The following is a 23,767-nucleotide window of genomic DNA, read 5'->3' on the forward strand; positions in this document are numbered from 1 at the left end:
CCACGCGTTGGAATTCAACTCTGCACATGTTGGTCATGATATGTGAGCAGAAGAGGGCAGTTGTTGAGTACCTGCATCACCTAAGCCGTCGGGAAATGGGTCAAACTCCACACATAACACCTGAGGAGTGGAGATGGTTGTCCGACCTATGTACCATCCGCCAAAAGTTTGAGGACTCCACCAAGATGGTGAGCGGCGATGACGACATTATTAGCATCACCATACTGCTTCTCTGCCTTCTAAAATGGTCTCTGCTCAAAAAACAACCATGATGCATTTCAGGCGGAGCGCGATGAGTTTGAGCAAGAAAAAGTAGTGGGTGTGGGTGATAACACACAGCCCAGCCTCGTCTCATCACAACGTGCAGTGGAGGACTATGACGAGGAGGAGGATGAAGACATGGAGCAACTCTCTGGCCAAATTGAGGATATGACATGCAGTCATATCCTCGGTTCAGCGTGGCTGGCCAGAGGACAGGGTAGATGAGGAGGAGGAGGAGGACAGCATGTTCAGTCATCGTGTTGGTCAGGATACTGAAGTGATGGCTGTTAAGAGTCTGGCACACATGGCTGACTTTATGGTAAGCTGCCTGTCTCGTGACCCTCGCGTTAAGAACATCTTTGCCGACAATCATTACTGGTTGGTAACACTGTTAGACCCACGCTACAAGGAGAACTTTATGTCTCTTATTCCCGAGGCGAAGAGGTCAGGCAAAATGCAGCAGTTCCAGAAGGCCATAGTCACGGAAGTAGGCAAAGCATTCCCCTCACAAAACGCTAGCGGCATAGGTCAGGAATCAGTGGACAACCAAGGCGTACAGCCGAGAGGGGCACAAGTCCAATCCGCCAGAGGTAGGGGAACAGTCTTTAAGATGTGGGACAGTTTTCTCAGGCCCTCACATACCACAGCCCCTGAGGTGCGGGGTAGTGCCACAAAAAATCCTAAGTTTGCCCAGATGCTCAAGGAGTACCTTGCAGATCAAACAACTGTACTCCGACATTCCTCTGTGCCTTACAATTAATGGGTATCCAAGCTGGACACGTGGCATGAATTGGCTCTCTACGCCTTGGAAGTCCTGGCCTGCCCTGCCGCTAGCGTTTTGTCAGAGCGTGTTTTTAGTGCCGCAGGTGGAATCATTGCAGATAAACGCACCTGCCTGTCAACTGTAAATGCTGACAGGCTGACTCTGATCAAGATGAACAAGGGTTGGATTGGGCCAGACTTCACCACACCACCAGCAAATGAGAGCGGAATTTAAAGTTTGCCATGTACCTACACTCACCCATGGGTACACACTTCTGGACTTTGGCTAATCGCTGGACTGCTCCTCCTTCTCCTCATGCGCCATCATGATGACCGTTACAATAGTTAGGCCGTTGTTTCTGGTATACCCCCAGTGGTAAATTTTTTCGACCATTCTTTCAGAATGGACATTACAACGACAGGAGACCCGCTCCTTTGCAATGAGAACAATGTTTTGAGGCCCTTATGCACATCTCTATCCAGGGACAATGTGGAGCCTGACGCTGCCACCGACAGGCACACACGTGCGGTTTTTAAATGCAAGCATGGACGCAATAAGAACCTAACAGGTTTTTAGGAGCGACAATTACTGAGAAGTCTGACACTATCAGCCACTGCTGACTGACGTGTATTATACACTAGACTTGTGCGTTATATAATAGTTTGTGCAAAACGTGCACCTGTACGCTGCCACCGACAGGCACACACGTGCGGTTTTTAAATGCAAGCATGGACGCAATAAGAACCTAACAGGTTTTTAGGAGCGACAATTACTGAGAAGTCTGACACTATCAGCCACTGCTGACTGACGTGTATTATACACTAGACTTGTGCGTTATATAATAGTTTGTGCAAAACGTGCACCTGTACGCTGCCACCGACAGGCACACACGTGCGGTTTTTAAATGCAAGCATGGACGCAATAAGAACCTAACAGGTTTTTAGGAGCGACAATTACTGAGAAGTCTGACACTATCAGCCACTGCTGACTGACGTGTATTATACACTAGACTTGTGCGTTATATAATAGTTTGTGCAAAACGTGCACCTGTACGCTGCCACCGACAGGCACACACGTGCGGTTTTTAAATGCAAGCATGGACGCAATAAGAACCTAACAGGTTTTTAGGAGCGACAATTACTGAGAAGTCTGACACTATCAGCCACTGCTGACTGACGTTTATTATACACTAGACTTGTGCGTTATATAATAGTTTGTGCAAAACGTGCACCTGTACGCTGCCACCGACAGGCACACACGTGCGGTTTTTAAATGCAAGCATGGACGCAATAAGAACCTAACAGGTTTTTAGGAGCGACAATTACTGAGAAGTCTGACACTATCAGCCACTGCTGACTGACGTGTATTATTCACTAGACTTGTGCGTTATATAATAGTTTGTGCAAAACGTGCACCTGTACGCTGCCACCGACAGGCACACACGTGCGGTTTTTAAATGCAAGCATGGACGCAATAAGAACCTAACAGGTTTTTAGGAGCGACAATTACTGAGAAGTCTGACACTATCAGCCACTGCTGACTGACGTGTATTATTCACTAGACTTGTGCGTTATATAATAGTTTGTGCAAAACGTGCACCTGTACGCTGCCACCGACAGGCACACACGTGCGGTTTTTAAATGCAAGCACGGACGCAATAAGAACCTAACAGGTTTTTAGGAGAAAAAAATACTGAGAAGTCTGACACTATCTGGACTGTTTTAGACTGTGTACACCAGCCCCAGATATGATGAAGGCTGGTATACGGTCACCGCTAGGAATGGCTATATACCCTGCCTGCCTGCCTGTATACTGCTACAATAGTCCTGACAAGGACTCTTCTGGTCACTAGCCTGTATTCCGACCTGGCTATACCCTGCCTGTATATAGCAACAATAGTCCTGAGAAAGACTCTGCTACTGTACTCCGACCTGGCTATACCCTGCCTGCCTGTATACAACTAGAATAGTCCTGAGAAGGACTTCTGGTCACACTGTTTGCAGCCCTGCTCCGGAACTAACTATAAAGGGTCGCAAACCTTTCCCTGAAGCAGCGACACTCTCCCTGCACTGACTGTCTGGATAGCTGTGAGCAGAGCACAGCGCGCCGGCCGGTATAAAGGCTCGGTCACGCTGTGCGGGCCGGCCAATCACTGCAATTCCACAACTAACAGGGCTGTGGCATTGCAGTGGTCTGCCAGCCAATCCCTGCATGAGGGCTGGCTCTCAAAAGAGCGCCAACATGCAGGGATGAAGACCACGAGTACAGCACGAGTATCGCAAGATTACTCGGTCCCAGCCGAGTAGCTCGAGTACAGTGATACTCGTGCGAGTACCGAGTAGTAACAAGCATGCTCGCTCATCACTAAAGTTTACATTGAATGTGTTACTTTTTTCTACATAGTTTAGTCATTTGCTTTTGTATTTAAAGGAACTATATATTTTGAAACAAACAGGATTTTTATAATATGGGATTATGTTTTCTGCTAAAATGGTCAATAAAAAAGAAACCCAAAATCGTAGTTCTCTTGGTGATGGAAGCCAAAATATATTATCAGTTGGCAACAAAACCAAGAATTTCAAATATTACAGGTTGATAGCAAATTACTTCAACAGCGAAAACGGCTTGTTTTTACTGGGGATTGAACCCAGGACCTTCTGCGTGTGAAGTAGACGTGATGACCACTCCACTATGAAAGCTGTGAAATCTTGCAAAGTAATGGCATTTAGAGACGAGTTTTGACCGCCAGGGGAAAAAAAAAAAAATAATTTGTAGTTCTGTTTGTGATGGAAGCCAAAACATCCCGTCATTCGGCAACAAAGCCGAGAACATCATATATTGTAGTTGGATAGCGTATTATTTCAACACTAAGAACAGATTGGTTTCAATGGGGATTGAACCCAAGACCTTCTGCGTGTTAAGCAGATGTGATGACCACTACACTATGAAACCTGACGAAAATTTACTGTGTATTGGCTAGCAGAGCAGAATTGTGACTGACGGGGCCTTTTATTGCTGAAGGAAAGTATTTTTGGTTAATGAAACATTTACAATTTTTATTACATATTTTACCAGTTTTATTCCTACAAAGGGATTTTGCTTAAATTGAAGTTTATATTCAATGTGTTACTTTTTTCTCCATAGTTTTGTCTTTTGCTTTTGTATTTATGGGAACTATATATTTTGAAACAAACAGGATTTTTATAATATGGGATTATGTTTTCTGCTAAAATGGTCAATAAAATAGAAACCCAAAATCGTAGTTCTCTTGGTGATGGAAGCCAAAATGTATTGTCATTTGGCAACGAAACCAAGAATTTCTTATATTACAAGTCGATAGGAAAATACTTCAACACCAAAAATGGATTGGTTTCACTGGGGTTGAATCCAGGACCTTCTGCGTATTAAGCAGACGTGATGACCTCTACACTATAAAACCTTTGAAATCCTGCAAAGTAATGGCAATTAGAGATGAGTTTTCACCGCCAGGGGAAAAAAAAACAAATTCGTAGTTCTGTTGGTGATGGAAGCCAAAACATCCCATCATTCGGCGACAAAGCCGAGAACTTCATATATTGCGGGTTGATAGGGTTTTATTTCAACACCATGAACAGATAGGTCTTCCTGGGGATTCAACCTAGGACCTTCTGCGTGTTAAGCAGACGTGATGAGCACTACACTATGAAACCTGATGGAAAGTTACTGTGTATTGGCTAGCAGAGCAGAATTGTGACTGATGGGGCCTTTTTATTGCTGAAGGAAAGTATTTTTGGTTAATGAAACATTTACAATTTTTATTATATATTTTAACAGTTTTATTCCTACAAAGGGATTTTGCTTAAATTGAAGTTTACATTGAATGTGTTACTTTTTTCTACATAGTTTAGTCGTTTGCTTTTGTATTTAGGGGAACTATATATTTTAAAACAAATAGGATTTTTATAATATGGGATTATGTTTTCTGCTAAAATGGTCAATAAAAAAGAAACCCAAAATCGAAGTTCTCTTTGTGATGGAAGCCAAAATGTATTGTCATTTTTTCAACGAAACCAAGAATTTCACATATTACAAGTCAATAGGAAATTACATCAACACCAAAAACAGATTGGTTTCACTGGTGATTGAACCCAGGACCTTCAGCGTGTGAAGCAGACGTGATGACCACTACACTATGAAACCTTTGAAATCCTGCAAAGTAATGGCAATTAGAGACGAGTTTTGACCGCCAGGGAAAAAAGAAACAAATTCGTAGCTCTGTTGGTGATGGAAGCTAAAACATCCCGTTATTTGGCAACAAAGCCAAGAACTTCATATATTGTAGTTTAATTGGGTATTATTTCAACACCAAGAACAGATTGGTTTTACTGGGGATTGAACGCAGGACCTTCTGCGTGTTAAGCAGACATGAAGACCACTACACTATGAAAACTTTGAAATTCTGCAAGGTAATGGCAATTAGAGACGAGTTTTGACCACCAGGGAAAAAAAAAACAAATTCGTAGCTCTGTTGGTGATGGAAGCCAAAACGTCCCATCATTCGGCAACAAAGCCAAGAACTTCATATATTGTAGTTTAATTGGGTATTATTTCAACACCAAGAACAGATTGGATTTACTGGGGATTGAACGCAGGACCTTCTGCGTGTTAAGCAGACGTGATGACCACTACTCTATGAAACCTGATGGAAAGTTACTGTGTATTGGCTAGCAGAGCAGAATTGTGACTGACGGGGCCTTTTTATTGCTGAAGGAAAGTATTTTTGGTTAATGAAACATTTACAATTGTTATTACATATTTTACCAGTTTTATTCCTACAAAGGGATTTTGCTTAAATGGAAGTTTACATTGAATGTGTTACTTTTTTCTACATTTTTTAGTCGTTTGCTTTTGTATTTAAAGGAACTATATATTTTGAAACAAACAGGATTTTTATAATATGGGATTATGTTTTCTGCTAAAATGGTCAATAAATTAGAAACCCAAAATCGTAGTTCTCTTGGTGATGGAAGCCAAAATATATTAACAGTTAGCAACAAAACCAAGAATTTCATATATTACAGGTTGATAGCAAAATACATATTTTACCAGTTTTATTCCTACAAAGGGATTTTGCTTAAATTGAAGTTTATATTGAATGTGTTACTTTTTTCTCCATAGTTTGGTCTTTTGCTTTTGTATTTATGGGAACTATATATTTTGAAACAAACAGGATTTTTATAATGCAAAAGAAACAGGAGAGCAGATGTGGTTGAAATGCAAAAGAGAATGACAAATTTTATTACATCATAAAAAACAGTTTTTAGATGTAGCACAGAAAAATACATATAGGTGCAACAACAGAGGGCACCTTGGCACATAAAGAGTTAATCAGAATTAACAAGGCAAGTAGAATACATAAGACAACAAGTATACAGCACAGATGGCAAAAAATACAAAGTTACATGCCAGGTGATACCAGAGAACAATAGCTGGTGTGCAAGATAAGATAAAATTATACAGCACACTGGGTTTGTCAGTATATGCAAGCAATGATACATATCAGTGGCTAAATATATGCAAACACTGCTCACCAGCATGCCAGGTGATACCAGAGAACAATAGCTGGTGTGCAAGATAAGATAAAGTTATACAGCACACTGGGTTTGTCAGTATATGCAAGCAATGATACATATCAGTAGCTAAATATATGCAACACTGCTCACCAGCATGCCAGGTGATACCAGAGAACAATAGCTGGTGTGCAAGATAAGATAAAGTTATACAGCACACTGGGTTTGTCAGTATATGGAAACAATGATATATACCAGTGGCTAAAAAAATGTAAACACCGCTCACCAGCAATGATATAAAGTGCCAGATAAGTGCAGGAGCCAGAGACCAAAAGATCCCCCTCAGAAGCAAGATAACGCGCGTTTCAGGTCTTGTTAGTATAACCCTTCATCAGACCAAGGAGGGGTGGTGACTCATCTGTTCCCAGAAGCTTTAATAGACCATATGGTTCATCACATGGATCGGACAGGCCAGTCAGTGCAGGTTTAAGCTGGCACATGCGCGGTCATTGCTAATCCCACTAGCAGATGCGAGCGAAGTCAAGCCGAGGAGTGCAGGGGAGAGGGCTAAGGCAACGCCCCCCCACGAGCAAAACTCCGCCCTTGAGACATCGCTAAGCATGCCAGGGAGAGAAGAAAGACCAGGCATGTGCACACCACACATACTGGAACATACAAAGATACAGATATACGGGCTCCCACACAAACAGCAGTATAGGAACGCCAAGGAAAGAGGGCAAAGAAATAATGAAATGGCAGGAATCACAAGAATAACAGTAGTTAGCCCTCGACCAAGCAGTATATAATCCTGGCTGTCATGGGGGAAGCCACCTTGTAATCATAGTCCAGATGCACGATGTATTCAGGTAGTCATATTAACAGAGGCAGTGATCCATAGGGAGCAGAAGATGGAAGCTGCAAAGAAAAGGGCACAAAATGGCATAAAACACTTGCAGCAATAAAATTAGAATATAAAAACAGAGGTAAAAATTGCATAGGTGGTAAAAAACCATATCTAGCAAAAAAAGGGGGGGGAGGAGGACAGGGGTCTAAAGGAAGGGGGCAAAGCTAAGGGACTCATTCAGACCAGACGGAGCCATAGTACCCAGTAGGGTGATCCATTTGGTTTCTTTTTGGGCGAGGATCTTTTTAAGGTTCCCGCCCCTATTGCCGCCATGTACGACATCTATCCCTATGACACGCAATGATCTCGCATTACATCCGTGATGGTTCCGAAAATGCCTAGGAAGGGTCTTAAGAGTAGAAATATCGGTCACCGTCTTGGCAGCACCAATATCTCTCACATGTTCACGCACTCTCACCCGCAATTCCCTAGAAGTTAAACCTATGTATATCTTAGGGCAACTACATTTAGCATAATAGATAACATAGGAAGTTGCGCATGAGATGTAACACCTAATATCAAATGTCCGACTACCATCTGCGGTGGAAAAGGTCTTACTGCGAGAGACATTGGTGCACGCAAGACAGCGACCGCAGGGAAAACACCCACGAATAGGATTAGTAGAACCAAAGGGATGGGAAATCACAGGAACGTAATGACTATGTACGAGAAAATCTCGTAGATTTTTGGAACGGCGTGCCGTCATTAGAGGATAATCAGGGACCAAATCCCTTAGGGTAGGATCAGATTTTAGTATCGGCCAGTATTTGTTTAATATGGCACGCATGTTATGCCATTCATGGTTGCACGCAGATATGAATCGAGCCTCTCCTGCCCCCGTTTTCGCCTGACTAGATGGCTGCAGAAGCTCCTGTTGATTAGTATTCTTTGCCCTATTGTACCCCTTCTTTATGACACGACGGCTATATCCCCTATTAACCAATCTCGATGTTAGATCATTGGCCTGGGACTGAAAATTATCAGATGTAGAACATATCCGCCTCATTCTGAGAAATTGCCCAACCGGGATGGCTTGGATGGTACTAACAGGATGAGAAGATGAGGCATGTAAAAGGGAGTTGACCGAGGTAGGCTTCCTAAAGACATTCGTCTGTAGTTGCCGACCACGGTCAACTCCAATCATAATATCCAAAAAATCAATAGACTGTAAATCATATCTAAAAGTGAGCTTAAGGTTCAATGAATTATGGTTTAAAACACCCATAAAGTCCGAGAGCTGCTCCACGGTACCCTGCCACAAAACAAAAACATCATCAATATATCTTAACCAGCACTGCGCATGGGTAGCGGCCGGCACGCCCTCGTCGCCAAAAATGCCCCTCTCCCAATGGCCGAGGAACATATTAGCGTACGAAGGCGCACAGGCCGCGCCCATCGCAGTGCCTCTGGCCTGTAAATTAAAACCGGTCTTTGAAAATGAAGAAATTGTGTGTCAGGATAAAGTGGAGCAGCTCCAGGATCAGCTCACACAAATGGCCATCACGGTTGGTATTGCTCAGAAAGAAGCGGACTGCCTCCAGACCATCATCATGGTTAATATTGGTATAAAGTGACTCTATGTCCGACGTGACAAGAAGGGTATCAGAATCCACAAAAATCCCGTCGACCCTATTCAGGACATCCGTCATATCCTTAACATAAGATGGCAATGTTTCCACAAGAGGTTTTAAATAATAGTCGATAAAGCGACAGACAGGGTCGCATAAGCCATCTATGCCGGATACGATAGGGCGCCCCGGAGGGTGTTTGGGATTCTTGTGGATCATGGGCAGGAGATAAAAGGTGGGGATTTTGGGAGATGCAACGAAGAGGCCATCAAAAACCTTCTTTGTTATAATTCCTTCATCCAAAGCCCCCTGCAAGATCCGGTATAGCAAATCTGAGAAGAGAAAGTATGTTTAATAGGATTTTTATAATATTGGATTATGTTTTCTGCTAAAATGGTCAATAAAAAAGAAACCCAAAATCGTAGTTCTCTTGGTGATGGAAGCCAAAATGTATTGTCATTTGGCAATGAAACAAAGAATTTCATATTTTACAAGTCGATAGGAAAATACTTCAACACCAAAAATAGATTGGTTTCACTCGGGTTGAACCCAGGACCTTCTGCGTATGAAGCAGACGTGATGACCTCTACACTATGAAGCCTTTGAAATCCTGCAAAGTAATGTCAATTAGAGACGAGTTTTCACCGCCAGGGGAAAAAAAAACAAATTCGTAGCTCTGTTGGTGATGGAAGCCAAAACATCCTGTCATTCGGCAACAAAGCCAAGAACTTCATATATGGCAGGTTGATAGCACTACACTATGAAACCTGATGGAAAGTTACTGTGTATTGGCTAGCAGAGCAGAATTGTGACTGACGGGGCCTTTTTATTGCTGAAGGAAAGTATTTTTGGTTAATGAAACATTTATAATTTTTATTATATATTTTACCAGTTTTATTCCTACAAAGGGATTTTGCTTAAATTGAAGTTTACATTGAATGTGTTACTTTTTTCTACATAGTTTAGTCGTTTGATTTTGTATTTAAAGAAACTATATATTTTGAAACAAACAGGATTTTTATAATATGGGATTATGTTTTCTGCTAAAATGGTCAATAAAAAAGAAACCCAAAATCGTAGTTCTCTTGGTGATGGAAGCCAAAATATATTATCAGTTGGCAACAAAACCAAGAATTTCATATATTACAGGTTGATAGCAAATTACTTCAACAGCGAAAACGGCTTGTTTTTACTGTGGATTGAACCCAGGACCTTCTGCGTGTGAAGTAGACGTGATGACCACTCCACTATGAAACCTGTGAAATCCTGCAAAGTAATGGCATTTAGAGACGAGTTTTGACCGCCAGGGAAAAAAAAAATAATTTGTAGTTCTGTTTGTGATGGAAGCCAAAACATCCCGTCATTCGGCAACAAAAACGAGAACTTCATATATTGTAGGTGGATAGCGAATCATTTCAACACTAAGAACAGATTGGTTTCACTGGGGATTAAACCCAGGTCCTTCTGCATGTGAAGCAGACGTGATGACCACTACACTATGAAACCTTTGAAATCCTGTAAAGTAATGGCAATTAGAGACGAGTTTTGACCGCCAGGGGAAAAAAGAAACAAATCCGTAGCTCTGTTGTTGATGGAAGCCAAAACATCCCATCATTCGGCAACAAAGCCAAGAACTTCATATATTGTAGTTTAATTGGGTATTATTTCAACACCAAGAACAGATTGGTTTTACTGGGGATTGAACGCAGGACCTTCTGCGTGTTAAGCAGACGTGATGACCCCTACTCTATGAAACCTAATGGAAAGTTACTGTGTATTGGCTAGCAGAGCAGAATTGTGACTGACGGGCCTTTTTATTGCTGAAGGAAAGTATTTTTGGTTAATGACACATTTACAATTTTTATTACATATTTTACAAGTTTTATTCCTACAAAGGGATTTTGCTTAAATGGAAGTTTACATTAAATGTGTTACTTTTTTCTACATAGTTTAGTCATTTGCTTTTGTATTTAAAGGAACTATATATTTTGAAACAAACAGGATTTTTATAATATGGGATTATGTTTTCTGCTAAAATGGTCAATAAGAAAGAAACCCAAAATAGTAGTTCTTTTGGTGATGGAAGCCAAAATATATTATCAGTTGGCAACAAAACAAAGAATTTCATATATTACAGGTTGATAGCAAATTACTTCAACAGCGAAAACGGATTGTTTTTACTGGTGATTGAACCAAGGACCTACTGCGTGTGAAGTAGACGTGATGACCACTCAACTATGAAAGCTGTGAAATCCTGCGAAGTAATGGCATTTAGAGACGAGTTTTGACCGCCAGGGGAAAAAAAATAATTTGTAGTTCTGTTGGTGATGGAAGCTAAAACATCCCGTTATTCGGCAACAAAGCCAAGAACTTCATATATTGTAGTTTAATTGAGTATTATTTCAACACCAAGAACAGATTGGTTTTACTGGGGATTGAACGCAGGACCTTCTGCGTGTTAAGCAGACGTGATGACCACTACTCTATGAAACCTGATGGAACGTTACTGTGTATTGGCTAGCAGAGCAGAATTGTGACTGATGGGGCCTTTTTATTGCTGAAGGAAAGTATTTTTGGTTAATGAAACATTTACAATTTTTATTACATATTTTACCAGTTTTATTCCTACAAAGGGATTTTGCTTAAAAGATAGTTTACATTGAATGTGTTACTTTTTTCCACACAGTTTAGTTGTTTGCTTTTGTATTTAAAGGAACTATATATTTTGAAACAAACAGGATTTTTATAATATGGGATTATGTTTTCTGCTAAAATGGTCAATAAAAAAGAAACCCAAAATCGTAGTTCTCTTGGTGATGGAAGCCAAAATATATTCTCAGTTGGCAACAAAACCAAGAATTTCATATGTTACAGGTTGATAGCAAATTACTTCAACAGCAAAAACGGCTTGTTTTTACTGGGGATTGAACCCAGGACCTTCTGCGTGTGAAGTAGACGTGATGACGACTCCACTATGAAACCTTTGAAATCCTGCAAAGTAATGGCAATTAGAGATGAGTTTTCACCGCCAGGGGAAAAAAAAACAAATTCGTAGTTCTGTTGGTGATGGAAGCCAAAACATCCCATCATTCGGCGACAAAGCCGAGAACTTCATATATTGCGGGTTGATAGGGTTTTATTTCAACACCATGAACAGATAGGTTTTCCTGGGGATTCAACCTAGGACCTTCTGCGTGTTAAGCAGACGTGATGAGCACTACACTATGAAACCTGATGGAAAGTTACTGTGTATTGGCTAGCAGAGCAGAATTGTGACTGATGGGGCCTTTTTATTGCTGAAGGAAAGTATTTTTGGTTAATGAAACATTTACAATTTTTATTATATATTTTAACAGTTTTATTCCTACAAAGGGATTTTGCTTAAATTGAAGTTTACATTGAATGTGTTACTTTTTTCTACATAGTTTAGTCGTTTGCTTTTGTATTTAGGGGAACTATATATTTTAAAACAAATAGGATTTTTATAATATGGGATTATGTTTTCTGCTAAAATGGTCAATAAAAAAGAAACCCAAAATCGAAGTTCTCTTTGTGATGGAAGCCAAAATGTATTGTCATTTTTTCAACGAAACCAAGAATTTCACATATTACAAGTCAATAGGAAATTACATCAACACCAAAAACAGATTGGTTTCACTGGTGATTGAACCCAGGACCTTCAGCGTGTGAAGCAGACGTGATGACCACTACACTATGAAACCTTTGAAATCCTGCAAAGTAATGGCAATTAGAGACGAGTTTTGACCGCCAGGGAAAAAAGAAACAAATTCGTAGCTCTGTTGGTGATGGAAGCTAAAACATCCCGTTATTTGGCAACAAAGCCAAGAACTTCATATATTGTAGTTTAATTGGGTATTATTTCAACACCAAGAACAGATTGGTTTTACTGGGGATTGAACGCAGGACCTTCTGCGTGTTAAGCAGACATGAAGACCACTACACTATGAAAACTTTGAAATTCTGCAAGGTAATGGCAATTAGAGACGAGTTTTGACAACCAGGGAAAAAAAAAACAAATTCGTAGCTCTGTTGGTGATGGAAGCCAAAACGTCCCATCATTCGGCAACAAAGCCAAGAACTTCATATATTGTAGTTTAATTGGGTATTATTTCAACACCAAGAACAGATTGGATTTACTGGGGATTGAACGCAGGACCTTCTGCGTGTTAAGCAGACGTGATGACCACTACTCTATGAAACCTGATGGAAAGTTACTGTGTATTGGCTAGCAGAGCAGAATTGTGACTGACGGGGCCTTTTTATTGCTGAAGGAAAGTATTTTTGGTTAATGAAACATTTACAATTGTTATTACATATTTTACCAGTTTTATTCCTACAAAGGGATTTTGCTTAAATGGAAGTTTACATTGAATGTGTTACTTTTTTCTACATTTTTTAGTCGTTTGCTTTTGTATTTAAAGGAACTATATATTTTGAAACAAACAGGATTTTTATAATATGGGATTATGTTTTCTGCTAAAATGGTCAATAAATTAGAAACCCAAAATCGTAGTTCTCTTGGTGATGGAAGCCAAAATATATTAACAGTTAGCAACAAAACCAAGAATTTCATATATTACAGGTTGATAGCAAAATACATATTTTACCAGTTTTATTCCTACAAAGGGATTTTGCTTAAATTGAAGTTTATATTGAATGTGTTACTTTTTTCTCCATAGTTTGGTCTTTTGCTTTTGTATTTATGGGAACTATATATTTTGAAACAAACAGGATTTTTATAATGCAAAAGAAACAGGAGAGCAGATGTGGTTGAAATGCAAAAGAGAATGACAAATTTTATTACATCATAAAAAACAGTTTTTAGATGTAGCACAGAAAAATACATATAGGTGCAACAACAGAGGGCACCTTGGCACATAAAGAGTTAATCAGAATTAACAAGGCAAGTAGAATACATAAGACAACAAGTATACAGCACAGATGGCAAAAAATACAAAGTTACATGCCAGGTGATACCAGAGAACAATAGCTGGTGTGCAAGATAAGATAAAATTATACAGCACACTGGGTTTGTCAGTATATGCAAGCAATGATACATATCAGTGGCTAAATATATGCAAACACTGCTCACCAGCATGCCAGGTGATACCAGAGAACAATAGCTGGTGTGCAAGATAAGATAAAGTTATACAGCACACTGGGTTTGTCAGTATATGCAAGCAATGATACATATCAGTAGCTAAATATATGCAACACTGCTCACCAGCATGCCAGGTGATACCAGAGAACAATAGCTGGTGTGCAAGATAAGATAAAGTTATACAGCACACTGGGTTTGTCAGTATATGGAAACAATGATATATACCAGTGGCTAAAAAAATGTAAACACCGCTCACCAGCAATGATATAAAGTGCCAGATAAGTGCAGGAGCCAGAGACCAAAAGATCCCCCTCAGAAGCAAGATAACGCGCGTTTCAGGTCTTGTTAGTATAACCCTTCATCAGACCAAGGAGGGGTGGTGACTCATCTGTTCCCAGAAGCTTTAATAGACCATATGGTTCATCACATGGATCGGACAGGCCAGTCAGTGCAGGTTTAAGCTGGCACATGCGCGGTCATTGCTAATCCCACTAGCAGATGCGAGCGAAGTCAAGCCGAGGAGTGCAGGGGAGAGGGCTAAGGCAACGCCCCCCCACGAGCAAAACTCCGCCCTTGAGACATCGCTAAGCATGCCAGGGAGAGAAGAAAGACCAGGCATGTGCACACCACACATACTGGAACATACAAAGATACAGATATACGGGCTCCCACACAAACAGCAGTATAGGAACGCCAAGGAAAGAGGGCAAAGAAATAATGAAATGGCAGGAATCACAAGAATAACAGTAGTTAGCCCTCGACCAAGCAGTATATAATCCTGGCTGTCATGGGGGAAGCCACCTTGTAATCATAGTCCAGATGCACGATGTATTCAGGTAGTCATATTAACAGAGGCAGTGATCCATAGGGAGCAGAAGATGGAAGCTGCAAAGAAAAGGGCACAAAATGGCATAAAACACTTGCAGCAATAAAATTAGAATATAAAAACAGAGGTAAAAAATTGCATAGGTGGTAAAAAACCATATCTAGCAAAAAAAGGGGGGGGGGGAGGACAGGGGTCTAAAGGAAGGGGGCAAAGCTAAGGGACTCATTCAGACCAGACGGAGCCATAGTACCCAGTAGGGTGATCCATTTGGTTTCTTTTTGGGCGAGGATCTTTTTAAGGTTCCCGCCCCTATTGCCGCCATGTACGACATCTATCCCTATGACACGCAATGATCTCGCATTACATCCGTGATGGTTCCGAAAATGCCTAGGAAGGGTCTTAAGAGTAGAAATATCGGTCACCGTCTTGGCAGCACCAATATCTCTCACATGTTCACGCACTCTCACCCGCAATTCCCTAGAAGTTAAACCTATGTATATCTTAGGGCAACTACATTTAGCATAATAGATAACATAGGAAGTTGCGCATGAGATGTAACACCTAATATCAAATGTCCGACTACCATCTGCGGTGGAAAAGGTCTTACTGCGAGAGACATTGGTGCACGCAAGACAGCGACCGCAGGGAAAACACCCACGAATAGGATTAGTAGAACCAAAGGGATGGGAAATCACAGGAACGTAATGACTATGTACGAGAAAATCTCGTAGATTTTTGGAACGGCGTGCCGTCATTAGAGGATAATCAGGGACCAAATCCCTTAGGGTAGGATCAGATTTTAGTATCGGCCAGTATTTGTTTAATATGGCACGCATGTTATGCCATTCATGGTTGCACGCAGATATGAATCGAGCCTCTCCTGCCCCCGTTTTCGCCTGACTAGATGGCTGCAGAAGCTCCTGTTGATTAGTATTCTTTGCCCTATTGTACCCCTTCTTTATGACACGACGGCTATATCCCCTATTAACCAATCTCGATGTTAGATCATTGGCCTGGGACTGAAAATTATCAGATGTAGAACATATCCGCCTCATTCTGAGAAATTGCCCAACCGGGATGGCTTGGATGGTACTAACAGGATGAGAAGATGAGGCATGTAAAAGGGAGTTGACCGAGGTAGGCTTCCTAAAGACATTCGTCTGTAGTTGCCGACCACGGTCAACTCCAATCATAATATCCAAAAAATCAATAGACTGTAAATCATATCTAAAAGTGAGCTTAAGGTTCAATAAATTATGGTTTAAAACACCCATAAAGTCCGAGAGCTGCTCCACGGTACCCTGCCACAAAACAAAAACATCATCAATATATCTTAACCAGCACTGCGCATGGGTAGCGGCCGGCACGCCCTCGTCGCCAAAAATGCCCCTCTCCCAATGGCCGAGGAACATATTAGCGTACGAAGGCGCACAGGCCGCGCCCATCGCAGTGCCTCTGGCCTGTAAATTAAAACCGGTCTTTGAAAATGAAGAAATTGTGTGTCAGGATAAAGTGGAGCAGCTCCAGGATCAGCTCACACAAATGGCCATCACAGTTGGTATTGCTCAGAAAGAAGCGGACTGCCTCCAGACCATCATCATGGTTAATATTGGTATAAAGTGACTCTATGTCCGACGTGACAAGAAGGGTATCAGAATCCACAAAAATCCCGTCGACCCTATTCAGGACATCCGTCATATCCTTAACATAAGATGGCAATGTTTCCACAAGAGGTTTTAAATAATAGTCGATAAAGCGACAGACAGGGTCGCATAAGCCATCTATGCCGGATACGATAGGGCGCCCCGGAGGGTGTTTGGGATTCTTGTGGATCATGGGCAGGAGATAAAAGGTGGGGATTTTGGGAGATGCAACGAAGAGGCCATCAAAAACCTTCTTTGTTATAATTCCTTCATCCAAAGCCCCCTGCAAGATCCGGTATAGCAAATCTGAGAAGAGAAAGTATGTTTAATAGGATTTTTATAATATTGGATTATGTTTTCTGCTAAAATGGTCAATAAAAAAGAAACCCAAAATCGTAGTTCTCTTGGTGATGGAAGCCAAAATGTATTGTCATTTGGCAATGAAACAAAGAATTTCATATTTTACAAGTCGATAGGAAAATACTTCAACACCAAAAATAGATTGGTTTCACTCGGGTTGAACCCAGGACCTTCTGCGTATGAAGCAGACGTGATGACCTCTACACTATGAAGCCTTTGAAATCCTGCAAAGTAATGTCAATTAGAGACGAGTTTTCACCGCCAGGGGAAAAAAAAACAAATTCGTAGCTCTGTTGGTGATGGAAGCCAAAACATCCTGTCATTCGGCAACAAAGCCAAGAACTTCATATATGGCAGGTTGATAGCACTACACTATGAAACCTGATGGAAAGTTACTGTGTATTGGCTAGCAGAGCAGAATTGTGACTGACGGGGCCTTTTTATTGCTGAAGGAAAGTATTTTTGGTTAATGAAACATTTATAATTTTTATTATATATTTTACCAGTTTTATTCCTACAAAGGGATTTTGCTTAAATTGAAGTTTACATTGAATGTGTTACTTTTTTCTACATAGTTTAGTCGTTTGATTTTGTATTTAAAGAAACTATATATTTTGAAACAAACAGGATTTTTATAATATGGGATTATGTTTTCTGCTAAAATGGTCAATAAAAAAGAAACCCAAAATCGTAGTTCTCTTGGTGATGGAAGCCAAAATATATTATCAGTTGGCAACAAAACCAAGAATTTCATATATTACAGGTTGATAGCAAATTACTTCAACAGCGAAAACGGCTTGTTTTTACTGTGGATTGAACCCAGGACCTTCTGCGTGTGAAGTAGACGTGATGACCACTCCACTATGAAACCTGTGAAATCCTGCAAAGTAATGGCATTTAGAGACGAGTTTTGACCGCCAGGGAAAAAAAAAATAATTTGTAGTTCTGTTTGTGATGGAAGCCAAAACATCCCGTCATTCGGCAACAAAAACGAGAACTCCATATATTGTAGGTGGATAGCGAATCATTTCAACACTAAGAACAGATTGGTTTCACTGGGGATTGAACCCAGGTCCTTCTGCATGTGAAGCAGACGTGATGACCACTACACTATGAAACCTTTGAAATCCTGTAAAGTAATGGCAATTAGAGACGAGTTTTGACCGCCAGGGGAAAAAAGAAACAAATCCGTAGCTCTGTTGGTGATGGAAGCCAAAACATCCCATCATTCGGCAACAAAGCCAAGAACTTCATATATTGTAGTTTAATTGGGTATTATTTCAACACCAAGAACAGATTGGTTTTACTGGGGATTGAACGCAGGACCTTCTGCGTGTTAAGCAGACGTGATGACCCCTACTCTATGAAACCTAATGGAAAGTTACTGTGTATTGGCTAGCAGAGCAGAATTGTGACTGACGGGCCTTTTTATTGCTGAAGGAAAGTATTTTTGGTTAATGACACATTTACAATTTTTATTACATATTTTACAAGTTTTATTCCTACAAAGGGATTTTGCTTAAATGGAAGTTTACATTAAATGTGTTACTTTTTTCTACATAGTTTAGTCATTTGCTTTTGTATTTAAAGGAACTATATATTTTGAAACAAACAGGATTTTTATAATATGGGATTATGTTTTCTGCTAAAATGGTCAATAAGAAAGAAACCCAAAATAGTAGTTCTTTTGGTGATGGAAGCCAAAATATATTATCAGTTGGCAACAAAACAAAGAATTTCATATATTACAGGTTGATAGCAAATTACTTCAACAGCGAAAACGGATTGTTTTTACTGGTGATTGAACCAAGGACCTACTGCGTGTGAAGTAGACGTGATGACCACTCAACTATGAAAGCTGTGAAATCCTGCGAAGTAATGGCATTTAGAGACGAGTTTTGACCGCCAGGGGAAAAAAAATAATTTGTAGTTCTGTTGGTGATGGAAGCTAAAACATCCCGTTATTCGGCAACAAAGCCAAGAACTTCATATATTGTAGTTTAATTGAGTATTATTTCAACACCAAGAACAGATTGGTTTTACTGGGGATTGAACGCAGGACCTTCTGCGTGTTAAGCAGACGTGATGACCACTACTCTATGAAACCTGATGGAAAGTTACTGTGTATTGGCTAGCAGAGCAGAATTGTGACTGATGGGGCCTTTTTATTGCTGAAGGAAAGTATTTTTGGTTAATGAAACATTTACAATTTTTATTACATATTTTACCAGTTTTATTCCTACAAAGGGATTTTGCTTAAAAGATAGTTTACATTGAATGTGTTACTTTTTTCCACACAGTTTAGTTGTTTGCTTTTGTATTTAAAGGAACTATATATTTTGAAACAAACAGGATTTTTATAATATGGGATTATGTTTTCTGCTAAAATGGTCAATAAAAAAGAAACCCAAAATCGTAGTTCTCTTGGTGATGGAAGCCAAAATATATTCTCAGTTGGCAACAAAACCAAGAATTTCATATGTTACAGGTTGATAGCAAATTACTTCAACAGCAAAAACGGCTTGTTTTTACTGGGGATTGAACCCAGGACCTTCTGCGTGTGAAGTAGACGTGATGACGACTCCACTATGAAACCTGTGAAATCCTGCAAAGTAATGGCATTTAGAGACGAGTTTTGACCGCCAGGGAAAAAAAAAATAATTTGTAGTTCTGTTTGTGATGGAAGCCAAAACATCCCGTCATTCGGCAACAAAAACGAGAACTCCATATATTGTAGGTGGATAGCGAATCATTTCAACACTAAGAACAGATTGGTTTCACTGGGGATTGAACCCAGGTCCTTCTGCATGTGAAGCAGACGTGATGACCACTACACTATGAAACCTTTGAAATCCTGTAAAGTAATGGCAATTAGAGACGAGTTTTGACCGCCAGGGGAAAAAAGAAACAAATCCGTAGCTCTGTTGGTGATGGAAGCCAAAACATCCCATCATTCGGCAACAAAGCCAAGAACTTCATATATTGTAGTTTAATTGGGTATTATTTCAACACCAAGAACAGATTGGTTTTACTGGGGATTGAACGCAGGACCTTCTGCGTGTTAAGCAGACGTGATGACCCCTACTCTATGAAACCTAATGGAAAGTTACTGTGTATTGGCTAGCAGAGCAGAATTGTGACTGACGGGCCTTTTTATTGCTGAAGGAAAGTATTTTTGGTTAATGACACATTTACAATTTTTATTACATATTTTACAAGTTTTATTCCTACAAAGGGATTTTGCTTAAATGGAAGTTTACATTAAATGTGTTACTTTTTTCTACATAGTTTAGTCATTTGCTTTTGTATTTAAAGGAACTATATATTTTGAAACAAACAGGATTTTTATAATATGGGATTATGTTTTCTGCTAAAATGGTCAATAAGAAAGAAACCCAAAATAGTAGTTCTTTTGGTGATGGAAGCCAAAATATATTATCAGTTGGCAACAAAACAAAGAATTTCATATATTACAGGTTGATAGCAAATTACTTCAACAGCGAAAACGGATTGTTTTTACTGGTGATTGAACCAAGGACCTACTGCGTGTGAAGTAGACGTGATGACCACTCAACTATGAAAGCTGTGAAATCCTGCGAAGTAATGGCATTTAGAGACGAGTTTTGACCGCCAGGGGAAAAAAAATAATTTGTAGTTCTGTTGGTGATGGAAGCTAAAACATCCCGTTATTCGGCAACAAAGCCAAGAACTTCATATATTGTAGTTTAATTGAGTATTATTTCAACACCAAGAACAGATTGGTTTTACTGGGGATTGAACGCAGGACCTTCTGCGTGTTAAGCAGACGTGATGACCACTACTCTATGAAACCTGATGGAAAGTTACTGTGTATTGGCTAGCAGAGCAGAATTGTGACTGATGGGGCCTTTTTATTGCTGAAGGAAAGTATTTTTGGTTAATGAAACATTTACAATTTTTATTACATATTTTACCAGTTTTATTCCTACAAAGGGATTTTGCTTAAAAGATAGTTTACATTGAATGTGTTACTTTTTTCCACACAGTTTAGTTGTTTGCTTTTGTATTTAAAGGAACTATATATTTTGAAACAAACAGGATTTTTATAATATGGGATTATGTTTTCTGCTAAAATGGTCAATAAAAAAGAAACCCAAAATCGTAGTTCTCTTGGTGATGGAAGCCAAAATATATTCTCAGTTGGCAACAAAACCAAGAATTTCATATGTTACAGGTTGATAGCAAATTACTTCAACAGCAAAAACGGCTTGTTTTTACTGGGGATTGAACCCAGGACCTTCTGCGTGTGAAGTAGACGTGATGACGACTCCACTATGAAACCTGTTAAATCCTGCAAACTAATGGCATTTAGAGACGAGTTTTGACCGCCAGGGGAAAAAAAAAATAAATTGTAGTTCTGTTTGTGATGGAAGCCAAAACATCCCGTCATTCGGCAACAAAGCCGAGAACTTCATATATTGTAGCTGGATAGCGTATTATTTCAACACTAAGAACAGATTGGTTTCACTGGGGATTGAACCCAGGACCTTCTGCATGTTAAGCAGACGTGATGGCCACTACACTATGAAACCTGACAAAAAGTTACTGTGTATTGGCTAGCAGAGCAGAATTGTGACTGACGGGGCCTTTTTATTGCTGAAGGAAAGTATTTTTGGTTAATGAAACATTTACAATTATTATTACATATTTTACCAGTTTTATTCCTACAAAGGGATTTTGCTTAAATTGAAGTTTATATTGATCGTAGTTCTCTTTGTGATGGAAGCCAAAATGAATTGTCATTTGACAACAAAACCAAGAATTTCACATATTACAAGTCGATAGGAAATTACTTCAACACCAAAAACAGCTTGGTTTCACAGGGGATTGAACCCAGGACCTTCTGCGTTAGAAGCAGACGAGATGACCACTACACTAAGAAACCTTTGAAATCCTTCAAAGTAATGGCAATTAGAGACGAGTTTTGACCGCCAGGGGAAAAAAAAACAAATTCGTAGCTCTGTTGGTGATGGAAGCTAAAACATCCCATTATTCAGCAACAAAGCCAAGAACTTTATATACTGCAGGTTGATAGGGGATTATTTCAACACCAAGAACCCATGGGTTTCACTAAGGATTGAACCCAGGACCTTCTGCGTGAAAAGCAGACGTGATTTCCACTACACTATGAAACCTTTGAAAGCCTGCAAAGTAATGGCAATTAGAGACGAGTTTTGACCGCCAGGGAAAAAAAAACAACAAATTCGTAGCTCTGTTGGGGATGGAAGCCAAAACATCCCATCATTCGGCAACAAAGCCAAGAACTTCATATATTGTAGTTTAATTGAGTATTATTTCAACGCCAAGAACAGATTGGTTTTACTGGGGATTGAACGCAGGACCTTCTGCGTGTTAAGCAGACGTGATGACCACCACTCTATGAAACCTGATGGAAAGTTACTGTGTATTGGCTAGCAGAGCAGAATTGTGACTGACGGGGCCTTTTTATTGCTGAAGGAAAGTATTTTTGGTTAATGAAACATTTACAATTGTTATTACATATTTTACCAGTTTTATTCCTACAAAGGGATTTTGCTTAAATTGAAGTTTATATTGAATGTGTTACTTTTTTCTCCATAGTTTGGTCTTTTGCTTTTGTATTTATGGGAACTATATATTTTGAAACAAACAGGATTTTTATAACATGGGAATATGTTTTCTGCTAAAATGGTCAATAAAAAAGAAACCCAAAATCGTAGTTCTCTTGGTGATGGAAGCCAAAATATATTATCAGTTGGCAACAAAACAAAGAATTTCATATATTACAGGTTGATAGCAAATTACTTCAACAGCGAAAACGGATTGTTTTTACTGGGGATTGAACCCAGGACCTTCTGCGTGTGAAGTAGACGTGATGACGAATCCACTATGAAACCTGTGAAATCCTGCAAAGTAATGGCATTTAGAGACGAGTTTTGACCGCCAGGGGAAAAAAAAAAATAATTTGTAGTTCTGTTTGTGATGGAAGCCAAAACATCCTGTCATTCAACAACAAAGCCGAGAACTTCATATATTGTAGTTGGATAGCGTATTATTTCAACACTAAGAACAGATTGGTTTCACTGGGGATTGAACCCAGGACCTTCTGCGTGTTAAGCAGACGTGATGACCACTACACTATAAAACCTGATGAAAAGTTACTGTGTATTTGGCTAGCAGAGCAGAATTGTGACTGACGGGGCCTTTTTATTGCTGAAGGAAAGTATTTTTGGTTAATGAAACATTTACAATTTTTATTACATATTTTACCAGTTTTATTCCTACAAAGGGATTTTGCTTAAAAGGAAGTTTACATTAAATGTGTTTCTTTTTTCCACATAGTTTAGTTGTTTGCTTTTTTATTTAAAGGAACTATATATTTTGAAACAAACAGGATTTTTATAATATGGGATTATGTTTTCTGCTAAAATGGTCAATAAAAAAGAAACCCAAAATCGTAGTTCTCTTGGTGAGGGAAGCCAAAATATATTATCAGTTGGCAACAAAACCAAGATTTTCATATATTACAGGTTTATAGCAAATTACTACAACAGCGAAAACGGCTTATTTTTATTGGGGACTGAACCCAGGACCTTCTGCGTGTGAAGTAGACGTGATGACGACTCCACTATGAAACCTGTGAAATCCTCCAAAGTAATGGCATTTGGAGACGAGTTTTGACCGCCAGGGGAAAAAAAAAATAATTTGTAGTTCTGTTTGTGATGGAAGCCAAAACACACCGTCATTCGGCAA

At 39.7% G+C, this 23,767-nt stretch overlaps 4 non-coding genes across 4 annotated transcripts; all 4 read right to left on the minus strand.

The window, feature by feature from the left end:
* Positions 1–18,043: 18,043 nt before the first annotated feature.
* Positions 18,044–18,116, minus strand: TRNAV-CAC (transfer RNA valine (anticodon CAC)). The gene has a single exon. It is a non-coding gene; the product is annotated as a tRNA-Val (tRNA).
* Positions 18,117–19,768: 1,652 nt separating this feature from the next.
* On the minus strand, positions 19,769–19,841 carry TRNAV-CAC (transfer RNA valine (anticodon CAC)). Its single transcript has one exon. It is a non-coding gene; the product is annotated as a tRNA-Val (tRNA).
* A 1,653-nt stretch (positions 19,842–21,494) lies between these two features.
* Positions 21,495–21,567, minus strand: TRNAV-AAC (transfer RNA valine (anticodon AAC)). The gene has a single exon. It is a non-coding gene; the product is annotated as a tRNA-Val (tRNA).
* Positions 21,568–23,089: 1,522 nt separating this feature from the next.
* Positions 23,090–23,162, minus strand: TRNAV-AAC (transfer RNA valine (anticodon AAC)). Its single transcript has one exon. It is a non-coding gene; the product is annotated as a tRNA-Val (tRNA).
* Positions 23,163–23,767: the final 605 nt, after the last annotated feature.

Source organism: Anomaloglossus baeobatrachus, chromosome 2 (genome assembly GCF_048569485.1).
Source record: "Anomaloglossus baeobatrachus isolate aAnoBae1 chromosome 2, aAnoBae1.hap1, whole genome shotgun sequence".
NCBI lineage: Eukaryota > Metazoa > Chordata > Amphibia > Anura > Aromobatidae > Anomaloglossus > Anomaloglossus baeobatrachus.